General features: G+C 33.8%; 1 protein-coding gene across 2 annotated transcripts in view; it reads right to left on the bottom strand.

Annotated features, from left to right (window-relative positions):
- LOC129224647 (chondroitin sulfate N-acetylgalactosaminyltransferase 1-like) overlaps positions 1-20,450 on the bottom strand; it is a 154,694-nt gene extending 134,244 nt beyond the window's left edge. The window contains exon 1 of one of the 2 annotated variants that reach the window (XM_054859130.1): positions 19,930-20,450. The gene's annotated coding sequence lies outside the window, so the exon portion shown is untranslated. Of the gene's footprint in view, positions 1-19,320; positions 19,607-19,929 lie in introns of those variants that run through there. The other variant, XM_054859129.1, reaches the window with a different exon arrangement.
- Positions 20,451-25,502: the final 5,052 nt, after the last annotated feature.

The following is a 25,502-nucleotide window of genomic DNA, read 5'->3' as shown; positions in this document are numbered from 1 at the left end:
TTTCTAATTTCTTATGTTTGCGTTTCATTTTTAGATATTTTTACCCGATATCAAGCCTAAAAAAGGCTTGATTTTTCTTTCACTTTTTTTTTTGTGTGTTTTTTTTCCTTTCACTTTTTCTTTCTTTTTTTTTTTTTTTTTTTTTTTTTTTTCATTTTTACTTTCTCACTAAATTTCGGTAAAAATATAAAAGAAACACCAGAAAACCACGAAACACTTTAACACCGGAAAAATGAAACCCGAAAAATCATATCGCGTAAAGCACTACAAACGTGAACTACTCGATAATCATCTGGACGGGAGAACTTATCACCGCACTCCACCCAAGTCTCATTTCCTGGAGAGTGCAAAAATTTAGGGTCAATATCGAAACGCTGAGAGAGTAGTGCATCCTGCTTCGTTTAAGAATTTCCTTCTCCTTCCTCCTTTTTCATTTCTGGTCTTTCGTTCTTTCCATTTTCTTCCATAAAATATTCTTTCCGCCTCCATAGAAATGACAAAATAATCACTTCAGTGGTGGCCTTTTACCCATTTTTTGTAAATAATTCTTACTATAACTCTTTGGGTATTTTTTTGATTTGTTACTTCTTAGATTAAATGTGTTAGCACAAACCTTATCAATGAGATGTTATTAAACTGGGTTTTTACTTTCTTCTATATCTAATACATAGAAGAAAGTATTGGATTCGTGCAAATTTTCGAATTTCGAATTTTGACGGATTCGAACGTTTTGAGGTGTGCTGAGTCCATTTCGACTATTTTTGGAAAATGTCTGTCTGTCTGTGTGTGTGTATGTATGTGTGTGTGTATGTGTGTGTGTCACGTCTGTGTGTGACCAGTTTTTTGTGGCCGCTCTACAGCAAAAACTACCGCATGAAATCGAACGAAATTTGGTACACATATGTGCCCCTATGTGAACTTGTGCCCATTGGTTTTTGGCGCGACTTCCTCCAAGGGGGGTGGAGCAATGGGACGTTTTTTGAGTTACGCGTGCTTGCTATTCCTCAGGAAGTAACTGGCGGAATCAAACAAAATTTGGTCCATATGTTGCCATTAACAGGAACAGGTGCTGATTCAATTTTGGTGTCAATAACTCAAACGGGGGTTGAGCTGTAGAACGTTTTTTGTCGTCAATTGTGACTGCTGTATCTCAAGAAATAATGAACAGAATGAAAGAAAAATTTATCGGCAAGTAGTCCTTAGTGGGTATAAGAGCTTAATTTGTTTTGGTGTCAACAGCTAACTAGTATGTTGTGGCCATCACGAAACTTTCTTCTATATTTTTCTTTTTTTTTTTCTGATCCCTCCCCATGCTTGACGAGGAAGCAATATTCCCAACAAAAACAAAATTACACATGCAAAAACTTGACGACTATCCCAATGTCTGAATTATTGCAAAAGCAAAGCAAAGAGCGAAAATTGAAAGTTATTTTAAAAGCCTTGCTTGAATTAATTACAAATATTTTATTTGTTAACAAACATAAGATGGCAACAGTTAAAAATTTTAAATCATTGAGATAATATTTCCTATCATTTCCATACAATTAAAATCACGAGAAATACGCAGAAGACAATCTATTACGATTTATCTTTCTTATTGTTGCATTAATAAAAATATTTTTATTCGCAAAAAAAAAATAAAATAAAATAAAAAAATCAACACCTCTTGGAGCGATCGGCGTCAAAATTGAACCAAAGCCTGTTTACACATGGATTCACATATATTCCAAATTTCAACCAGAACGTAGCATTACTTCTTGAGATAGGACACTCAAAATGGAAAAAAAGAACGGGTGATTGCGCTACCCCCTTTTTAGCTGTTGACACAAAAATAAAATCAGTTCTTATACCCACTAAGGGCTACTTGCCGATAAATTTTTCTTTCATTCCGTTCATTATTTCTTGAGATACAGCAGTCACAATTGACGACAAAAAACGTTCTATAGCTCAACCCCCGTTTGAGTTATTGACACCAAAATTGAATCAGCACCTGTTCCTGTTAATACCAACATATGGACCAAATTTTGTTTGATTCCGCCAGTTACTTCCTGAGTAATAGCAAGCACGCGTAACTCGAAAAACGTCCCATTGCTCCACCCCCCTTGGAGGAATTCGCGCCAAAAACTAATGGGCACAAGTTCACATAGGGGCACATATGTGTACCAAATTTCGTTCGATTTCATGCGGTAGTTTTTGTTGTAGAGCGGCCACAAAAAACTGGTCACACACAGACGTGACACACATACACACACACATACACACACACATACAGTGGCGTATCACCGAATAGGCGCATGAGGCGCTAGCTGGGGCCTCCAGCAAAGCAAGGGGCCTCGGAGCCGCGTCACTTCCTAAAAGATGGAAAGTCAAAATTTTGAGTGGAAAATGCTCAAAACTGCTGGAAATTGACAGTTAGTCATGGATTTTAGGCGCGGGTTGATTGCTCCCTATAGGGCCCTCTGCGCCTAAAGGGGCCCCAGGCTTCAGCTGTCTTCGTTTGAATTTTTCCGGGCCCCAGGCTTCAGCTGTCTTCGTTTGAATTTTTCCGGGGAAAAAATTTTCTTTTGAGAATTTGCCATGGAAAGTCCTAATTTTGAGTGGAAAATGCTCAAAACTCATGGAAATTGACAGTTAGTCATGGATTTCAGGCGCGGGTTGATTGCTCTCAATAGGGCCCCCCTGCGTCTGAAGGAGCCCCAGGATTCAGCTGCCTTCGTTTGAATTTTTTTTGGGAGAAAAAACTCTCTTTTGAGAATTTGCCATGGAAAGTCATAATTTTGAGTGAAAAATGCTCAAAACCCATGGAATTGACAATTAGTCATGGATTTTAGGCGCGGGCTGATTGCTCCCAATAATAGGGGCCCCTGCGTCTAAAGGGGCCCCAGACTTCAGCTGCCTTCGTTTGAATTTTCCTGGGACAAAAACTTTCTTTTGAGAATTTGCCATGGAAAGTCAAAATTTTGAGTGGAAAATGCTCAAAAGTCCTGTAAATTGACAGTTTGTCATGGATTTTAAGCGCGGGCTGGTTGCTTCCAATAGGGCCCCCTGCGTCTAAAGGGCCCCCAGACTTCAGTTGTCTTCGTTTGGATTTTTCTGGAAGAAAAAACTTTTTTTTTTTTTTTTGTGGATATGCCTTGGAAAATCATAATTTTGAGTGGAAAATGCTCAAAACTACTGGAAATTTACAATTAGTCATGGATTTTAGATGCTGGCTGATTGCTCCCAATAATTACCCCTGCATCTAAAGGGGCCCCAGGCTTCTGGTGGCTTTGTTTAAATTTTTCCAGAAGAGAAATTTTGGACATTTTTTTTTTTGTATGTGTATAAGGTTTGAAGTTTCAAAATATATATTTGTTTCTTTCCTCCGGAAAAGTTCATCTAGCATATTTCGCACTGTACCGTAACTCAGCACTTTTTCTGAGATAGGAGAATTCCCGCTTTTTTCTTCAAGGTCGTATTTTGTCCCTGAGAAAGTGGGGTGTTAGATAAGAAGTAACAAAAAGAAAGGCATTTTTATGGCACTAAGACAGAGGGTTTGGGTTGACCTTGGAAAATCGCCGCAAGAACTTTTCTCTCCGGTACATTTCAATCCAATTCAGTAGTTCAGTCAGTGAGTGTTGTCTTGTAAGTGTTCAGAATCTTGCTAGTTTAATGAAAAAAAGCATTTACAAAAATAAAACATCCCTGGGATTTAGGTGAGCAATCACTTTTTTTTCTCCAATGCGTTTTCCTTTTTGGTCATAAGTTTAAAAACGAAATTGTTTCAAAAGAGTCGGGAAAAGTTCTTTTTGAGGCAATGCTCCTACGCAACATTCTTTTTACGATGCTGAATTTTTCCTGCTGCCGAGCAGGGCTGCGGAGTCGGAAGGAAAATGGTTGACTCTGACTCCAAGATTTTGAAACATCTGACTCCGACTGCGGCTTTTTTATTTTTTAAATTTATTTTTTCAAATCCCCCTAATGGGAAGGGGGGAAAACTCCTAAATAGAGATTCAAATATTAATTCCTTTTTAATGAAATTTTTGCGTTGTATTTTATTGTAAACCTAAGATGCATACAACGTTTGAAATTCAATATGAAAATCAAATTATCCGATAGGTGCGATTTCTAAAGTAAGATTACTAAAAAGTCCCATTTTTTAAAAAAATGAAAAAGATTAATTTGTTCCCCTTTAATGTTTAACAGATGCTGATCAAATTATGTGCTTTCAATTATTGAAAGCACTGAGAAGAGTGAGAGAAAGAGTTTTGAAAGAAAAAAAAACTTTTTTGCTAAGTCAAAAACTTTTCTTGAGAGGTGGCGGCCCTCCCCCTCCCTCCCGGGTGGCACTCATCTGGTGGGTGACACCTCAACTTAATTTCAGAGTTTATAAAAATTGAGATTCTTTAATTCTGAAAAAATTCCCCAATAATAAATCTTAAATCTCAACAAAAATATTGCGCTATATTGCGGAGAGAGGTCGTGTACATGTACGTCTGGAGCAAATTTTACACAAAATGCGGCGGTATACAGCATTGTACGAATAGCTTTAACTAGATACCTACATTTCTTGGCTCAATTTTTAATTTTAATTTTTTAATTGACGGCTTCAGAATGAACCTTAATATGAAGATTTTAGGATTAATTATAATTATTGAGTGTTGTAAGCAATAAACCATATACTAATTTTATTTTGTACTTTTCAGTGTTAACCAAGCTTTCTTAGATAAAATTTTTAGAATTAAAAAAAACATTTAGGGGGGGGGGAGTGTTGTACCTTGGGGCACTGCTAATTTCTAAGAATCTATTTTTAGCGGCCATGTTTTTATAATATCTAATAGTAACCTTTCACCCTAAATGGTGCCATAGTAAAAATCAGCATCAAATGAGTAAAATTGACGATTTTGTGAAAGAAAGCGAATTTCATGACTCAAAAGTAAATATTTTCTTCTTTTTCATTTCATTTTCCGTCTTTGTATGTATTTGTAAATTTAGTTAACTGAATTTTATTCTGTTATAAAAGAGAAGTACTTTCATTATTTTCTCATAAGCAAATTATTTATAGTGCTTCTAGATTGACCATCATTTTGGTTTTCATTAAATTGGTGATTGTACCTTAGGAAAGCCAAACATTTTGTACCTTGGGACACGTTCCAAGGTACAACATATGCATGATTCTTAATAATTAAGAGCCATTATTTTGAAATTCAGACAAAAAACGGTTTTGGCAGTGACCATTTTTGATTTTCCTAATTTTTTTATATGTCAAAGTAGGTCATGAGAAGTAAACATTCTGAAATTTTTAGCCTTCCAAAAAAATTTTTCGCTCGTTAAAAATTCCCAAAGTTTGACTTTTTGCAGCGCTTTTTTAGAAAAATTCTAAAAGTCGTATTTCAGTGCGCTTTAGCTCTTTACAGAAACACCACCTCACGGTTATGTTCATATTTATTGGTTGTACTGTATCTACACTGTAAAAAAAAACTGTAAATTTTGAAGAAGTTATCCGTATTTTTTACAGAAAAAAACTGTTCGTAATAAAATACAGGATTTCTCTGTTTTTTTTTAATCTGTAACCGGTTATACTTTGTTTTTCTTCGAATCTTCGAAATTTCGCCCGCGTGTTTAGATTTTGGTTCTCGTGCTCGAGTTTTTGATCTTATATTTATTTAAAGCGAGTAAGTCTTAAATCGTTTGCAACTTCCATTTCATTGCATCCTAATCAATATTTTATTATTATGTTTTTTTTGTCATCTGTTACAGAGGCATATTCGGAAATTTACCTTTGTATACATGTATTTCGTAGTAGTATAGTAAATATTGAAATGTATTTATGAAAGTATAGTTTCATTTTTTAATCTTCATAAAATAATAAATCAGCTTGAATAAATAATAAAAATACGGAAGATTTCTGTAAAATAAACGGAAGAAAACTGGCGTCCTGGCTGACAGTTTTTTTTGTAAATTTTACGGAATTTTTTTAGTGTAGTGATGATGACTTCATAGTTATTTTGGTTGGGGGTTGTTGCTTTCTTCAGATAAGGGGTCGCAAAGTACGGATTTTATTCGTTTTCGCGCAAGTTTAACCTGCGATATTTCCCCCCAAAAGCCACCCCCCGAAAAAAATGTAACATATACTGAAAGTTTATACTATGAAGAGAGTAAATGGCACAAAATTTGTTTGAGGTTTAATTTTTTTTCAGGAGAAAAATACCTTGATATTTTTCAAATTTTCAAAAATTGTGCTTTTTTGATCGCAATTAACTCAAAACAGCATCACTAGGAAAAAAAAAACCTTTTATATATTATGGTACCTGGCTATGTGTAAAACATCATGAAAAAGAAAGCAGCATGGGTTCTCTTCTTGTTTTCCAGAAAATATTTTTTTTTAGCTCATTTTATGCGTTTTCTCGTACGTAAAACGTGTGTCCAGTATGCGGATTAGATTTGCTAAAACTTAAAGGATGTAGTAAGAATGTATATATGTGTGTATAGATAGAGAGAAAAAGACTAGCAATACTTTATTTTTCTGATTTTTACAAATTGATGGTATTTTATTTGCAGGTAAATCGGAAAACGATAAATCGATATTATATATATATATATATATATATATATATATATATTATATATATATATATATATATATATATATATATATATATATATATATATATATATATATATATATATATATATATATATATATATATATATATATATATATATATATATATATATATATATATATATATATATATAAATATATGCATTGATTTATCGTATCAATCTTAAAATAATTCTTTCTTATTTATGTCCACAGCAATGGAAGAAATTTCATGAACATTATCTGCTTCACTTTTCTCTAAATGTCTATCTTCTATGTATGTCATCTTCAAATACCTCTAAAAGGCTGTCAGTTCTTGATAAATCAGTATTATTCGCTTTTTCTTGCTTTGTATATCGGCTAAAAACAGCTTGAATTTGACTTTTTGGTCAGATATTCGTTTGGTTGGAATATTTTTGTCTTCAATCATCTCTGTTCTCATTGCATGTTCTACTTGGTCGGGCGTCTGTTTTCTCCCGGTTTTCTCACAATAAAGGAACTTTTCATGAAGAAACTCTTTTGCTTTCAATGAAAATCTTGTACTTTTACAAGTTGGGAGAGCCCACCCATTACATGAGATTTCCAAAATCAAGAACCGACAGCCTTTTGGAGGTATTTGAAGATGACATAGAAAATAGACATTTAGAGGAAAGTGAAGCAGATATTGTTCATGAAATTTCAATTTCTTCCATTGCTATGGACATAAATAAGAAAGAATTATTTTGGGATTGATACGATAAATCAATGCATATATTTCTATAAATATATACACATATATACACACACACACACACACACACACACATATATATATATATATATATATATATATATATATATATATATATATATATATATATATATATATATATATATATATATATATATATATATATATCGATTTATCGTTTTCCGTTTTACCTGCAATTAAAATACCATCAATTTGTAAAAATCAGAAAAATAAAGTATTGCTAGTCTTTTTCTCTTTCTCTATACACACATATATATATTCTTACTACATCCTTTAAGTTTTAGCAGATCTAATCCGCATACTGAACACACGTTTTACGTACGAGAAAACGCATAAAATGAGCTACAAAAAAATTATTTTCTGGAAAAAAAGAAGAGATCCCATGCTGCTTTCTTTTTCATGATGTTTTACACATAGCCAGGTACCATAATATGTAAAAGGTTTTTTTCCCTAGTGATGCTGTTTTGAGTTAATTGCGATCAAAAGACCACAATTTTTGAAAATTTGAAAAATATCAGGGTATTTTTCTCCTAAAAAAAATTAAACCTCAAATAAATTTTGTGCCATTTACTCTCTTCATATTATAAACTTTCAGTATATGTTACATTTTTTTCGGGGAGTGGCTTTTTGGGGGAAATATCGCAGGTTAAACTTGCGCGAAAACGTAAAAAATCCATACTTTGCGACCCCTTATCTGAAGAAAGCAACAACCCCCATCCAAAATAACTATGAAGTCATCATTACTAGATACAGTAGAATCAATAAATATAAACATAAGCGTGAGGTGGTGTTTCTGTAAAGAGCTAAAGCGCACTGAAATGCGACTTTTAGAATTTTTCTAAAAAAGCGCTGAAAAACGTCAAACTTTGAGAATTTTTAACGAGAGAAAAAAATTTTTTGGAAGGCTAAAAATTTCAGAATGTTCACTTCTCATGACATACTTTGACATATAAAAAAATTAGGAAAATCAAAAATGGTCACTGCCACACCTTGTCTGAACTTCAAAATAATGGCTCTTAAGATATGTTTAGGAACATGGAACAATGTTCTAATCTTATATGTAGTCTTTTAAACAACTTTTTCTTTTCTGGTGCAAAATTGGTTCAAGTATAAAAAGGCTGTTTCCTGAATCATGAAGACTTTCCCATAGAACAACAGGATGTGTCTCAAGGTACAATAGGATGTTGAACCTTGGGGTAGCTTGGAAGTTATACTTTAAATGGCTGGCAACATTTTATTTTCAAATTGTCTGAATTAAAAAATATATATTCTATAGAAGTATGTTGGGCTATTTTAATGTGACTTTTAGATTTTAAATTTGATTCAAATAATTGACGTTAAAAATTAAAATATGAAAAGTGTTCCAAGGTACAACATTATCCCCTATATTTTATCGGTTCTTTTGTATTTGTGCTTTCGTACCAACACTCTTTTGAATTTACCAAGCACCCTGAAAAGTTTCTCGACTTGCTCAAGCGATACATGCATTCCTTTTACTATTTTATAACAGAGATCGAGGTAAAAAATATATTATTTTTCTTTCAAAGTAATTATTATGAAAATGTTAGGCAACAAAATTGTTTGCTATCAGTTAAATTAAGTTAGAAAATAAGCAAGGAGACGGCGTAGGTAGCTGTTACAGAAAATTCGATAAACAATCAAGCCAACTGGTTGCCACAATGAGTTATTTTCTTATTAGTAGGTATTTATACATGTAATCAAATTAATTGGTAGTTAATTTTTCAAAAAATGCAAGGAGAGTTAGGAAAAATTAAAGAAAAAAAATGAAACCCGGAGTCGGAGTCGACATGTTTTCGAACGACTCCGACTCCTTTACCCTAAAATGAGCCCGACTCCGACTCCACAGCCCTGCCGCCGAGTTATGATTATTCCACAGCTGTCTTTTTTTGTTTGCAAGATTTCCGTAAAAAAAAATGCTTTCTTGCGCACAAAAGTAAATTTTTATAGTTTGTTTTCAACTGTCGCGTAGGGTGTTTAAGTAGTTATATCATATTAAACCAAGATTTGTGTTCTTTGAATAGAAGACATGATTTTTCCTAACAGAAGTTTCTGATATTCGCTGATGTTTTTTTCCCACGTTTCTGAGTTAACGTAATGGTGTTGTTCCGGTGAAGTTGATACATTGCGTTTAGATCTAGTTGAAACCGAATTATACTTAGGCTCACAAATTTTAATGGTTATTTTCTTTTTCCAGAAAGGCTTAGAAATGACCCCCCCCCCTATACACACACACACACACAAAAAAAAAGAGCATCCAGGATTCGCATTTGAATTTCGACTTCTTGAATTCAAATTACGCTTTTTACAATCATGAATTGCGATAAGTACCCACACGTAGGGTTTCTTGTTTCTACAAATGGAAGATAATGGAAATGGTCAAGAACGTTACACCCGTCATATTATGACTTTGGATTTTCTAGAATTGGTAATACACATTAGCGGAGTACACGGGGGGGGGGGAGAAGGGACACTTGTTGACCCGGGTCCGAGCCTGATGGGGGCCCAAATAGTAGGGGTAAATAATATGGAGGGGGCCCGTAAAATTTTTATTTGTGATGGGTCCCAAAATTTCTGTACACCCTCCTGGTAATACAAGACATATCCACAAAAAAGAAATGGTGATTCGGATGCGGTAATACAGATGAAGAATTAATAGCCCATATCGACCAGTAGGTACACTTATAATAAAGATTATTTGCAACGTATAACGTTATGTATTTTTATTTCTTATCAATCTCAAAAGATGGGAATTAATAATCTTTAAATTTTGTATTTAGATGAATTTTTGCTGTTTAATTTCATCTAGATAAGTTTTTTGTTCTGAAAAACTTAATTTTACGCAAAAAAAGCCTTTTTTAAATGCCAAGTCTGCTTGAGCTAAGCCTCAGACAGGGGCGGTATTTTCAGCATTTCGTTTGGGGGTCGATTTTCTTGAACAGGATTTTCCTCAGTATGGTATAAAATACATATTGGTTAACAGGAAGTGATAATAAAATGGTTTTAATGTTAGGAATAATAAGGCAATTTTGATGTTGAGAGCGAGACACAAAAGTCATCTTTCAAATGACTGACCTGATTGAAACAGTCAAAAAACAATGGAAGCAAGAAAGTTATGTTAAAAAACACATTTCCTTCAGATTCCTCTCTGTAAAATAACCAAGAAAACTTTTTAAATTGGGCTAGTATTTATTTTGCGTCATTAAAAAGTATAGTCGCACAATTCACAAAACAGTTCTTCTTCCCTCATGCTATAAATTTAACTTATAAGTGTAATATTTTCTTTTTTGTTTTCTGTAACCGATCTACGTAATATTGAACTTAAGACCAATGATAAATGTATCTAATCAAATCCTGTCTCAATTTCTTGAGAAACTGAATTGATCATTTTGTTCGAAAATTACTAAGTTTCAATTGTCAATCCATGAATTATGATTAACGGATTGAAAGTTTTGTGATAGAGTGTAGCATTGTTCAAAACAACGCTCCACAATATAAGTACAGTAAACGAAAATTCAAACAAAGTCATACCTATCAAAATGACATCAGATTTCCTATCATTGAAAAAGTCGCTTTCCAGTAATTCGTCCAGGGGACTTTTATAGATTTAACTCTTGAATACCATCGTGTGTCACTCAGAGATTGTCAAGTAAAGAGCATCAAGATATATTTGTAGACGTGAAAGTATTTTTTGATATAGGATGTTTTTCAAAAAGAGCATAGCTTTACAAAGAGTTTCTAAGAAAGCATATAATACATCGAGTTACTAAAATGTGTTTCTAGTACAAGGAGTCAATGAATACTTACTAGCTAAACATTAAAATATAACATGAGCATTAAAATTTATGTAAAATGACATTTAGTTTACGCGTAAAAATTGCGCAGTCTCAACACTGTACCGGCATCTCATACAAGATGCCCGATCATAACATAGACTACGCATTTTTGACATATTTAACCCATATGAAGAGACTTCTTTAGTTAAGGAAAATAATTATTCTAAATCAGTTTTTTCTGTTCTGAAAATGCAGACAAATGATTTTATAAGTTATCTTAAATGAATTGACCATTTTTTATTATTCTGAGTGAAAAATTTGGGAATGCAACCGCCCCTCTCACCCCCTCCCTATTTGAAGCCCCTGGCCTCAGACGATTTGTAACTATGACTACGAAAATTTTGCTCTCTGAATAAATAATAAAAACAGCCATCGCCATGGTAATCTGAGAAATCAGAGCAACATCAACTTTGTTCAAGTAAATAATCAATAAGCAATTCGTGATTGCTCAAAAAAAAAAAAAATTTTTTTGGCATCTTGAATTCAAATTATGTTTTTCGCAATCACAAGCGTGTATGTTTGTGTAGGCGCATGTGTGTGGGTGCGTGTGTGTGTATGTATGCATGTGTGTGCGTGTTGTGTCTGCAGTGCTGTGTGTGTAGGCGTTCGTGTGTGTGTATGTAGACATATGTGTTTGTGTCTGTGTGCAGGCATGAGTGTGCGTATGTGTGTATGTAGACATATGTGTTTGTGTGCAGGCATGAGTGTGTGTATGTGTGTAGGAGTGTGTGTTTGTATCTGTGCGCAGGCATGAGTGTGTAGGCGTGTGTGTGTATGCGTGTGTGTGTAGGACATGGACGCAACCTGGAGACGGTTTTCGCAAGAGGAGCAGCATCGTGAGGCCGGTCGACGCGACGGTGGTGCTGGCAAAGAGTACTGGCGGGAAAATAAAATCAGCGTAACGCCAAAAACAGTCAAATGAGAACAATAAGCAATCGTGATTGCTCAAAAAAAAAAAACCCCTCAAATGAATGAAATTACTCTAGAAATATTTAAAAGAGCGTAATTCGGAGAAGATAGCCATACTTTATCTACATTAACTAAATCAAATTTACTTTTAGCATCTCACTCGAACAAAATATTTTGTGAAAATCTTCTTTCAAAACAACCCTTAAAAACTTCATTTCGCTTATTACTTCAGCGCAACAGTTTATTCTTTTGTGTATCTACTTGACTCACGTTGAGTATAGTTAATAAATTTCGAGAAGAAATTTGAGATATTATTGTTGCGAATACATTATCTCTAGAAAGGTTTGAAATCATTATTTAATAAGAAAATAGTGCTTGCGTCCGATGAAATTTTGATTTGGTACGTAACCCTCGTAAAGAAAAATATAAAATAACAAATATAACAAAAATCAAAATGTAAAATGTGTCTAAACTATAACTGGTCTAGCCTATTAAGTTATCCTTTAAGTATGGATTTCATTATACTGTACAATTTTTAAGAAAGAAACAAATGCAAATCTCTCACGGTTTTCATCACATTTTAAATATCCCGTAAAGTTTGTCTACTGTTGTATTTTTGAAACTATACAGTTTCGAAAATTGGGAAGGGGGGAGGAGGAATTGATCTCTATCTATTGTTTTGAAAAAAAAATCGATTAAAGGCAGTCCCTGAGTTCCATCCCTTACCCTAACGTCAATAAATATAACCTCTAATCGTGTTTTTAGGACTTCAATTTCAACAACTTTCCGCTGAGATCCCTGCACCTAGGACCGGATCTATAAATTTCGGACCCCCTACAACAAAATTTGTAGGGCCTCAGAGGCCAGCAGTGTATATTTGTAACGTTAATAAGTCTTAGAGTGCTAGATTTTTTCAGTTTTTTCTTCAATTTCTTGGGCCGTAAAAAAACCAGGTGCACCCCCGCACTACGGGGTCTGCGGGTGTGCAGATCCGGACCTGCCTGCAGCTGCACCTTTGTGCCCCCTAACATCATCAAAGAAAGTCTAAAACTGCGTTTTTAAAACTACGAGTTTAAAATTTTTCCCGGGGGAGAACTTTCCCCCGGACCCCCCCTCTCTCCTTATTTTTCCTATCCAATTAAAGGTTCTCTTTCTCCTCTCTCTTTTTTTCTGGGCCAAATGAAAAAAACCTCCCGTCCCTAAGATTTTTTTTCTCTCTGTTTGCGCATTGAAAAACAGGGGAAAGCTGCGATTTTGCTAGATGGTCTGAAGTTGGGGTTCGGATCTCACACCCTGCACTACCTAAATTACCAAAAAACAAAGACAAAATTTTTCGCAGTAAACTTTTTTTGTCAGAAATATCGTTGTTTTTCCTTTTTAAATAAGAATAATCCCCCCCCCCCCAAAGCTTGTTGATTAAAAAAAATATGATTTTTTGCATTGTAAATATAGGAAACCATATCACTTTCGTTGTGTCAATTAAAGGGGGCCTCCGGATAGGTTGCGCCTGGGGCCCCAAAATCGCATGATCCGCCACTGCACACATACAGACAGACAGACATTTTCCAAAAATGGTCGAAATGGACTCAGCACACCTCAAAACGTTCGAATCCGTCAAAATTCGAAATTCGAAAATTTGCACGAATCCAATACTTTCTTCTATATATTAGATATAGAAGAAAGTAAAAAGGGGGTAGCGCAATCGCCCGTTCTTTTTTTCCATTGTGAGTGCCCTATCTCAAGAAGTAATGCTACGTTGTGGTTGAAATTTGGAATATATGTGAATCCATATGTAAACAGGCTTTGGTTCAATTTTGACACCAATCGCTCCAAGAGGTGTTGATTTTTTTTTTTTTTTTTTTGAATAAAAATAGCTTTATTAATGCAACAATAAGAAAGATAAATCGTAATAGATTGTCGTCTGCGTATTTCTCGTGATTTTAATTGAATGGAAATGATCGGAAATATTATCTCAATGATTTAAAATTTTTAACTGTTGCCATCTTATGTTTGTTAACAAATAAAATATTTGTAATTATTTCAAGCAAGGCTTTTAAAATAACTTTCAATTTTCGCTCTTTGCTTTGCTTTTGCAATAATTCAGACATTGGGATGGTAGTCAAGTTTTTGCATGTGTAATTTTGTTTTTGTCGGGAATATTGCTTCCTCGTCAAGCATGGGGAGGGATCAGAAAAAAAAAAAAAGAAAAATATAGGAGAAAGTTTCGTGATGGCCACAACATACTAGTTTTAGCTTGTCTTTATTTAAACTGCATTTATTTTCATTTTTTTAGGTTTCTCTGGTTATTTTTCTTGGATTAACAGGTAAGGTTACCACATTTAACAGTTAAGGGCTCAACAGCCATTGAATTCAAGACATTACGTGTTATTTTGAATTTCCTTTTTATTTTTAACCGACTTCGAAAAGGAGGCGGTTATCAGTTCATACCGTATGTATGTTTTTTTTTTTGTCCACTCACAGCATCTCACCTAGTGAACCGATTTTGATGATTCTTTTTTTCAATGGATAGGGGATGGCTCATCGTAGGTCCCATTACTTTGTTTGACCATATTTGTCCTTTAGAAAAAAAGTTATGGGCAAAAAACAATAAATTTCATGCAATTTCCGTATAAAATAATTAAAATGATATGAAACCCATTGTTATAAAAGTTTGATGCCATATAACAGTAACATTAATAGTAATTGTAATGATAATTTTGAATAAATGCTTCTCTGAAGCAATACAGTGATATAGAGCCGAATTTCTTATTAGGTAACTTCTTACTTTTACTGAAATATTAACATTTACACTAAAAAGAATGAAACAAAAAAATTTTGAAAAAAAAAAAAATAGAACCGACTTCAAAATTGCTCTAAAAAGTGAAAATAAATTTTATTCTTTAAACACCATCGGTAATACTTTTAAACATAATTTTTGAAGTTGGCGAAAAAAGGATAGATAAGATCATTCACAGCCATAACTCAACTACAACTATAAATTTAACCAGGCCTAGTTTCTTCACTACCACATACATTATGCATTGGTGACAGCATATTTGAGTAACGATATAAATGTTTCGTTCCTAACTTTGGATGATTTTCTGAAAAAATATGAACAAAGCATCGTTACACTGGATTTTACTTTTTGTTTTTGCGCCAACTTCAAAAATTATGTTAAAAGTATTATCAATGGTGTTTAAAGAATAAAATTATTTTTCACTTTTTAGAGCAATTTTGAAGTGGGTTCTATTTTTTTTTTTCAAAATTTTTTTAATACATACAATAGTTTGTTTTTCTAATGTATTTTTCTTCGTCTAATGTTTTTGATTACTATTATTTGTGTGTGTGTGTGTGTGTGTGTGTGATATTGACTCAGTCTTCGGGATGAAACACATTCTGTCGATCACGTTACAGCTCTATATTTTATTTCAAAACATTTCACTAGCAAAAAAATTGCGCCCAAAAAATCGCAAAAGTATGAATATTTTTTTAGGCAAAAATTTTTCTAGTGTATTGCATTTTTTAAACCTTACTTATAGAATAACATGCAGAGCCCTCATGTGCAAAACAAAAAGTATGCATTCGCGTTTTTCGCTAGAATGGCTCGTACCCCCCCCCCCCCCCCTTCTTGATTCCATGTACAATTTCATAAGCAAAACATTGCTTTTTGTAAAAACTGGCATCTTTTTTATGAACAGCCGATATTTTTCATCTACTATGTTTCTGCAATTCTTTTTGAAATTTAACGATCTTTGTTCCGACCCCCCCCCCCCCCCCCCCCGTCCTCTTCTTGGGAAATGAGAATCCAAGATTAAAAACCTCTAATAATTTTTAAAACTCGGCACCACTGATTTCCATACTACAAAAAAAAAAAAAAAAAAAAAAAATCAGCTTTTATATTGAAACATTTTTTTGAAAGAAATAAAAGAACACTTTAGAATATTTTTCAAATTTTAACACATTAACGACATTTTACTACAAGATGGATTATGTTCTTTAAATAGATCTTGTTCATACGTTAAATTAAAACACAAAGCAGAACTGCAATGAGGTTTAAAGTACGATGACTGTAGATTACGGGACGCGGGAGCGTCCCGCCCCGCCAAGGAAACCAAATGTCAGCAGCCAACAGAAGCAAATCCACCGCCAAAGACGAAAGGAAATAAAAGCGACCAAGACCAAGATTACACGACAGACCAAGTTGGGGTTTTTCGGGTTTTTCACCCCTCTGTATCTCAGCCCCATGAAGACCCCCGTAGTTGATTTTTGGTACACTCAATCTCTAGTGGCCCCTGACGCCGTAAACCAAAATACAATCTCCTGGACCATCAGGGGGAGGAGGTATTAAAGTTATAAAATCGCTGTTCAAAAACGTTTTCGCTTTCTTTGACAGGGCTACAGCCCAGACGAAAAAAGGAATCAAGCTGAAATTTCGCACACACATTCCTTGTGCTCTACTGATGTGCCTTTTGTGCTATTGACCCCCCTCCCCTTCCCCCCTCGTTTTTACCCCCCAAATTGTACCTTCCCGGGGTTCTATCACAGGCCTCCGGGGGTCTACGGTAATGATTTTTGGTATACATATTCTTGGGGGGCCATTGAGTACATATACAAAAATTCAACCCCCAGAGACATCATGGGCCGGAGTAATTGAAGTTTGAAAATCACTAATTTTCCCTAAACATTATGTACTTACTCTCAGCTCATAGGGTTTGTTTATCTCGGACTGAAAATTGCAAGGTTAGAACAGATCTAACAGTTATTCCAAAGTTGTCTCAGGAAATGAAATTCAATCAAGACTAAAACATATCCAACAGTTGCAACTAGACGTTAAATCGCGGATATCACAAATTTGCCACAGCGACTTGCGCATGCGCGCAGACTTAGCTCATTGGGCTTTCTGTTTTCAGATTCTATGTTGTTTGTTTATACTTAAGCAGAGAAACAAATTAATGAATGAGATTAGAATGCTGTCCCCACCCCCACCCCAAAGTTTTGCCGATACGAAATTTCCTTCCCCCTGTTTTTCGGTTTTTATATATTTATGGAGGGAAGAAATTTTAAATGTCGGCGCGAAACTGGGGTTAAACCATTACAATATTTTACGTGACAAATTATATGAAACTGTACGCATATGAATGTACGGCACATATAACTTTTTAATTGAAAGCGAAAAACAGCACTTTTTTATTGGTTTGCTTATTTTCTAAATTAATGAATTTTTCACAAACAACACATAATGAATTGAAAATATATGAAATACGTGTGTGGATATCCGTGCTTTGCAGTAATTTGTTAGTTGAAAAAATTTTTGCAACTAATTTGAGCAGGACTTTTAATGAGTTTAGTCCGCGCGCAACATGCGCATTCGCTATGGCAGATTTGGGATACCCGCGATTTGACATCGAATAAAGTTGTATAGATCTTCTGACACATTCAAATTTAAAATATTTATTGGCTTAGTTTTTTTTTTTTTTTTTTTTTGCTTGGTGATAACATGCGTTATTTCTTTTTTTAAATGAACTTTTAAACAAAATTAGGTATTAAACAAGACAAAGACTTCTATCAAGAAAAAGATAAATCACCAAACAATTAAAATTATCCCATAAAACGTAAAATAATCCACGATTTAAGAAAAAATGTAATTGAACAAGAAAGTGAAAAGCTAGATTAAAATAGCCCTCAAGCTGTAAAACATTTAAAGAAACCTTTATGAAAATGTTGAATAATCTGTCAAATAAAGAAACTAGTAGAATTTATTACGAAGTTGTAAAATACTCGAAAACAATATAATTTAAAATAGAGTATTTTATTATCCAAGAAGTTTTCTTTGCAACAGAGAGGATACAATGATTGCAATAAAATTTAAACCGTCCAATTCTCGCAAAATGAACATAGAATCTTAATAGTCAGAAAATAACTTGACGTAAAATTAGGCTAGCCATTATAGTTCCTTAAAAACACAAAACAGCGTTGTTTCAATTGAAAATTTTCTGACTTGAAGTTCTCAATTCTAAAAAAAAAAAAAAAAAAATGCAGACAAAGTAATCATATCAATGCAAAAAGATGTGATATCTCTTAAAAAACAACCCTGTTGTAAAAATTTCCCCGCCAAGAAAACCTTTAACTTTTCCGCACAAAAAAGAAAACCTGCATCCTAAACCCAAAAACCCTCAGCCATAAAAAGTTATGATATCTAGTTTGCCCGCCAAGTATCTGCCAAACTATCATCCTCCCTCTTCTCCTTTTTCATCACAGCTACTTCCATTAGAACCTCCTCCCACCTTCAACTCCTCAAAAATATGGATAGAGCTTTTAAATTGGTTATCTTGTTTGGCGGGAAGCTTTTCAAAGTGAAGTGGTTGCTTGGTGAGCAAAAAGCTTCCCGCCAAACAAGATAAACAATTTAGAAGCTCTATCCATATTTCTGAGTAGTTGAAGGTGGGAGGAGGTTCTAATGGAAGTAGCTGTGATGAAAAAGGAGAAGAGGGAGGATGATAGTTTGGCAGATACTTGACGGGCAAACTAGATATCATAACTTTTTATGGCTGAGGGTTTTTGGGTTTAGGATGCAGGTTTTCTTTTTTGTGCGGAAAAGTTAAAGGTTTTCTTGGCGGGGAAATTTTTACAACAGGGTTGTTTTTTAAGATCTCAACTATCCTGACATAAATAAACGAAGAATAGTCTACTGCTACACTAGTTTTCAGGTAAAACAAAAATTAGAAATAATTACATTATTTTACATGTGTGTGATACATTTGTACAAAACAGGTGTGCCCACAAATAGGATCCAAGGCTCAGCCGCCGAACTGCAACAATAAAATTTTTAGATGGGGGCGGAGGAGGGGCGGTTATTTGAGAAGAGTTTTGATCTCATTTTGGAAGGGGTTGTATTCTGGGAGGAGGAGGGTGCTAAGGGAGATGGGCACCTCTGATACATATGTATGTGTATATATAGCATACTCGTATATGTGAGCAAGAGTTTTATTTCATTTATTACTTTTAAGTTTCTGCGACACAACCGTATTTTTCGTTCTGGATGGTTCGAATGAGAAGTATCCTATTTTATTAGTAACAGTTGCAAAATACGTTTTAACAGAATTCATGATTTCCGTGATCAATTCAAATGCATGCGAGAAAAGTAAACTAGAAATTACAAAATGTATTATAATGTACAAATGGTGAAAAACTAAAACTTTGCAATGCAAAAAGGTTTTACTTACTATTTTAGGTCTGGTAACATCAGAACAAGAAATTTTCTTCCATAAAATATTTCAAATTAATAGTAATTTTTGCAGCTTTCACGAAAAGTCGACAAAGTGCTTTAACTTTGGCACATGGTGACAAAATGTACTTTGAAGAAGATCAAATACTACTCTCAAGTTTTACATTTGATAATTGCGTAGTTCATATCAGCTTAGCTGAAAGTTTTTAGTATGAAAGAATGGTAAAAGTGCAAAATTGTTTTCATTTTTGGCTTCTTACAAAGTTGAATAAAACAAAGAATTTGCTTAAGCTGATGTTTTTTTTTTTCTGAATTCGATCATACAACTACATTGTAAAATCATGCGTCAAAAAGTTCCCTTTGAGATTCACATTTACATTCACTTTTTACTTACTCCAGTTGCACATAGCATTTATGAATTTCCGAATTAGATTTTAAGCTGTAATCCAGTTTTCAAATTGTTTAACTGCTTACATAATATTACATTAGGATATTTTAGAAGCACGATAAGATGGAAGCTTTGATATTTCTTGGAGCAGAAAGAAATGTCTATATCCATAAATAGTTTATCTCGCAGTTTTCAATTCAAAAAAATAAATTTACTTACTGCAACTGGAAGCACGATAATTGTCTATATTCTTCTAATTTTCAAAAAATCAAAATGTTCTAGGAGAATTTAGTTTTTGAATATTTGCTTTTGATAAAAATCATCTGCGAATTTTATTTACAGCAACCGAAACCAAGATCATTATTTAAATTCTTCTGATTTTCCAAAATCGAATACTCTCGAAGAAAATTTAGTTTTAGCATATTCTCTTTTGAGAAGCATCGTCTGCGATTTTTTAAAACATTTCTAGCTCTCCATACATAAAATCACGAAACTTTCCACGCCTTTTCCACACCGCTCATTCCTCCCGGCGCGAACACACTCGCTTCTTTGAAATCACGAACAGAATCTTCTTTGGAACGTCATCGAGGCGAAATTCTACGTTTTTATTCTCGAACGAACGAAGGAAGCAAGAAAAACTGAAGAGCAGCCGCTGGCAAGGGGGAAAAAAAGAGAGGAAAGTACTAATCAGCGAACTCAACCGCCATGAGGAGACAGAGAAATTCTTTGAATCCAGTGGAAGTTGGATTTGCGCTCAGTCAGAGGAAACGACCAAGAAAGATCAGATGACAACTAGATCTGAGAGACAGGGTAGAATTTCTCATCGTGGGGGACACATGGAGCATGCGCTGGACTTGGATGGAGATCACGTGGTCGCGTAGCGGGGAGAGGGGAGTTCGTTTCGGGAACAAAGGGAGTAATTCATGACATAGAGCATGATAGGGAACATTCATCGATGTTTTCCTTGTTAATTGAGGTCATAAAACCCAAATATCTTTGCGGTTTTTGGAGTCTTTAATTAATCAATCGTACATATTTCGAATTTGCTGAGATGTAAAAAAATTTAAATGATATGAAGAAGGTGGCACATAAAATGTCCATTTCCAGAATTTAAAAAGGGTTCAATTTCTTTTAATGTTATTTTTAATTTTCACTGTCATATGAATGAATTATATCACCAAACCTGCCTTATGATTAATTTAGGGTTGATAATAAGAGAAAGAGAATCTGTCTTTTTTTTTTCTTCTAAAAATTATTTACTCTGCTATTTATCAGAATTTACTTGAACGGCTTGAAAGAGTTAGCACGCGCTGCACTAAGTTTTAGTTTGCAAATTGACATGTGAACATGCATATATTGTATCCTTCTCTTTCTTCTCGTTTCCCTTTTTTCTAATAAAATTCTTGACATATTCTTTCATGCACTGCGCAGAAACCCGCAAAAATCGGGAAAAAGTATATTACTTTTACTACCTCTTATACTAAGTTTTACTTTAAAATAAAATCTGTAAATCTAAACAGAAATTTCCTGATGGAAAAGAATTTTTAGCAGAAAAAATATTTGCGATTTTATATTAGCAACATTCTTTTGCTTTGGAGAACTGCAAACTCATACACTACTAATTTAAAAGGAATATAATTATCAGACCCTCATTACTGAAGAGGCCAACTATAGTAGAGGTCTTAGGGCCACCCTACTTAAGGACCAAACAAATAGATAAAATTACTTTACTCTATGACGAAAATTGTTTTTGCTTATGTCAAAAATTGTAAACTTTGAATTCAGCGGGCCCCAAAAAAATTTTGAGCTTTGGACCCCCCGATACCTTAATCGGTCCTGAGAATCCCCAATTCCCCAGAATGCTTGACGTTGCTTTCCAAACTATAAAGTCGTTCTTTTTTTTCTTTTTTTTGTTTTTTGAATAACTTTTCAAATGAATAATTGATTAAACTTTCTCTTCAAACATTGTTTTGGGGGCAGCGGAAAAAATAAATAAATAAAAAATCAAAGGGCCCTGACATATTGCACAAAAGAGCAAATGGTTTTTTAAGATATTTTAAAGTTAGAACCATAGGTAAAATTCGTTTGAAATAGAAGTAAGTTACAGTTTTCATTTATTTTAAAGTAGTTGGTAGTTTTTCCCAGATGATATATGAATCTGGATTTTTTTATACCCATTTTCGCGTAAAAAGTTTAAAAAAAATTTAAATTTTGAGATCTTGATTTTAAATTATGTTATTCGCAGTCTTGAATTGCAATTGAACGCTACTCGTTGGACTTCTCGTTTCTGCTATTGACTTTTATCGCAACCTTAATTTGATTTTAAAACATAAAAATTCAAATAAATGCTAGGGGTTGGGTGTTGTGTGCTAGATACTGTTTTCACGTAAAAAAGACTCTGTAAAGTTGAGAAGGTCTTTTATAAATAACTGACGCCTTCATTATATGTATAGAAAACAAAACCAAAGGACATGGATGTCATTTAACGGTCAAGTGAAAACAAATAAGAAATTCGTGTCTCAAAAAATGCAGCAAAGCATGTTTTCATGAAACAAGTTTACTTGCGCTCATGTAAAAATGCCGCTAAAAGAAAATTAGAAAAACAAGTAATTCATTGATCATTAAAAAAAAAAGAAAGAAAAAAAAGAAATAAAGCATATGAGATAGAACTAGTCAATCTGTCGTTGTCTGTTTGCCCCTCCCTTTAGCAATAACTTGCAGCGAAGTAATATAATTTGAAACTTTTATTCGAAGCATCTCTTCAGAGCATTTTGAACCAAGCTCCCTTTTTTATCGTATATATTTTTTTTAAATTTAAAACGGCTCTAGTTAAAGGAAAGAAACAACGAAAAAAGCGTTAAGCTCTTCAGAAAAACTAAATCCTTTGGTTTCAATTTTCTTCAATTAAGACGAATTCCATTTAAACAGCAGATTGGCTTCTTGAAAGTCTTTCTTAGGAAGAAAATTTTCTTTGGAATATACGTACAAGACGATTTTTTGATTTTGTTATGTTATCAAGAGTATTTTTTTTTTTAGTGGAAAAATGTTTAAATCAGCGTCTACAGAAAAATATTTTTGCTTCTAAAACCGATAATGATTGAAAAAAAAGGGGGAAGTTTTTTTTTTCTTTTTAAAGAAATAAAAATTAAGACTAAAAGTAGGTACTTCTCTTTTGAATTAGAATTGAATTATCATACATTTGGAAGTTAACGCTAAATACTAAAATAATTATTGAGATTAATTTAAAGAAAAAGAAAAGAAAAAAGAAAAAAAAAACAGCTTAGTTTTCTTTCTTTTTTGCCAGCGATTTAAAAGTAAAACAATGCTTTTCTCATTAAATAAAACAATGGAGATTTAAATATATATTACGCTGTAATCTATGAAAAGTTTTGTATATAAATAGTTTTTACTGTTATTTATTCACTTCTTTTTGCTTTTTTATTTTGAAGTTTCTAATTGTATTTGTGCACGTGCTTGTCTTTCTTTTCTTCTTTTTTTAATTGCAATTCAACTTCACATTTTCTGTTCCTACGATTGTGCACTTACATACTCTAACGTTGTAGAGGAGATCGGAGCAAGATGACTATGCTAACAATTTTCGTGGATTATTAATTTATTTTTAAGTATAGAAAAATTAATTTTACATGAGCTGTTAGAATATTTCTTTGTAGTATTAAACGTGATACCATTTAATTTTTAAAATAAAAATAACGAAGGATATTTTTATTTTTCCATAACCTTAACAAATCGTCATCTTGCCCCACTACTGGGGCAAGATGACTTTGACCTAGGGGCAAGATGACAAAGTTGAAAAAGATTGAACATATTTACGTTTTGATTATGTTACCTAGTTTTACAAATGATAACTGTGTTTTTACATCTTACTAAGTATCAAATTTAGCGTAATGCATTGTAGCGTAATGTTCAAGTGTTAAGTTGTGCAGCTAACAATAAACACAAATAAAAATGCCATTTTCATGATTGGAAGATTCCTCATGTCACCACTCTTGGCTTGTTCAGCTCTGGATCCATTCTTCTGTTGAAGGGTCACAATATCCCCTTTCCAAGCAGGGCACCTTAAAACACCATTCTTTGAAGTTGATGCAATTGGATTGCTTAGCATGAATTGTATAGACTTGGGCCTACAGGAACTTGGTCTGAGGGTTTTTTTTTACTCCTTTTTTAGCTTCACGAGCTTATTTTCCCTGCTTTTTTAAATACTCCGTTTTTTTTTTCTCTTCCGCTTTGCTCCTTGTTCTTACATTTCTTTGATTGGTGTGCTTGTAAGAATGTTTGAGCTCAGTTTTCTGCTTTTCCTTTTTATTTTCTCGCATTGTGTTGCTTTAGGCAATGCATTGAAATCAGAAACACTAACAGGTTTCTTTGGTGCATCGGAATCAGCATTCGCCATAACTTCTGCTTCGTCTAGAGTGTTTATATGTTGGTTTTCTACTCCCAAGGTCTTAGGATTAGCACTATTATTCTCAGTTTTATCGTCAACAACGTCATAGTCCGCTAAAAAAAAGAGAATTATGAGACTCGATCCCTCATCCTTTAAACCCTTTATTTGCATTTCCAAATGTAGCTGCTTTGAAGTAAGCGGTGCTCAAAAGCTCACCAAAATTTTTGTCTGTGATAGTTTGTCCTAAATGAATGACCATAAAGTTGTCACATGCTTGGCTATAGTGGGTTTTTAATGGGCAGAAAAATGACGCATCAGGAATTAGAGACAATGCGATGTGTAGAATGGCAACCCAACCATGATAATGTTTTTTCACTGCAATATAAGATAGTCTGCAAAGCTATGTGAGATTTATGATTGTCTATAATCAACAGAGCAGGAGATTATTTGCTTGGTTTAATTCATTCAACTAGTCATTTGGTCAACTAGTTTATAAATAGCCCCTGGACACCTGCTTTCGAGCGATACATCTCTTGATTCAATTCGTCCTTTTGCCCCCCAGGAGAAGCGCAAGATCGCGTGGACAAACACACAGAAAAATAAGCGTTTACAGGATTTAATAAAATGAACAACATAGTTAGTTTAATAAATTCCGAAACACGGGCAAAGCTCGTCATCTTGCCCCTCGTTGATGCCCGTCATCTTGCCCCAGACAGCCTGTTTGAACGGATTCTCCTCCATTGCCATAAAAAAGCGATTAATTGAATTTTATTCATGGAAATAGGTAGTATTTAAACTAAGTTACTCATAAATACTAAAGAGACATGATATATCCTATATGTATCTGTAGCAGAGCTTATTTACACATGCATAAAAGTTATACAGTGAAAACGGGAAACAATTAGAGCTTCAAAACTAACACAAATATGGCGATTTCAGCTTCTCTATACTATTGTTAAACGTACAGCGGGTAGGAGAGCCAGTAGCATACAGTTGATGCACTTACCTAGTTTAAATCGGAAAAATTAAGGCATTCGTCATCTTGCCCGGCTCGTCATCTTGCCCCGGTCTCCCCTACTAGAGCGTTTTAAATTGCATTACTAAAAGAAATAAGAGTAAGTTTGTTCTTGAACTGATATGAATTAACGGAGATCAAAGAGTTATGAGAATAATATTTCGATAGCGAAAAGTAATAGGGTGATTCTCCGAAATTCTAACAATATCGTGCCCAGGAAGAATAGAGCAAGAATTGCTCCCTTCCCATCCAAAAAAAAAACTGTTGGAAATAATAACTAATTCATTTCTTTCGAAGAGAATTTTTGAGTAATCAGAAAAAACTACCCTGGTCTAGGAATGAGTTCAACTAAAACAGGCTTTTTTTTAAAAAAAA

This window comes from Uloborus diversus, chromosome 6 (genome assembly GCF_026930045.1).
Source record: "Uloborus diversus isolate 005 chromosome 6, Udiv.v.3.1, whole genome shotgun sequence".
NCBI lineage: Eukaryota > Metazoa > Arthropoda > Arachnida > Araneae > Uloboridae > Uloborus > Uloborus diversus.
This window is presented reverse-complemented; position numbering and strand designations above follow the sequence as displayed.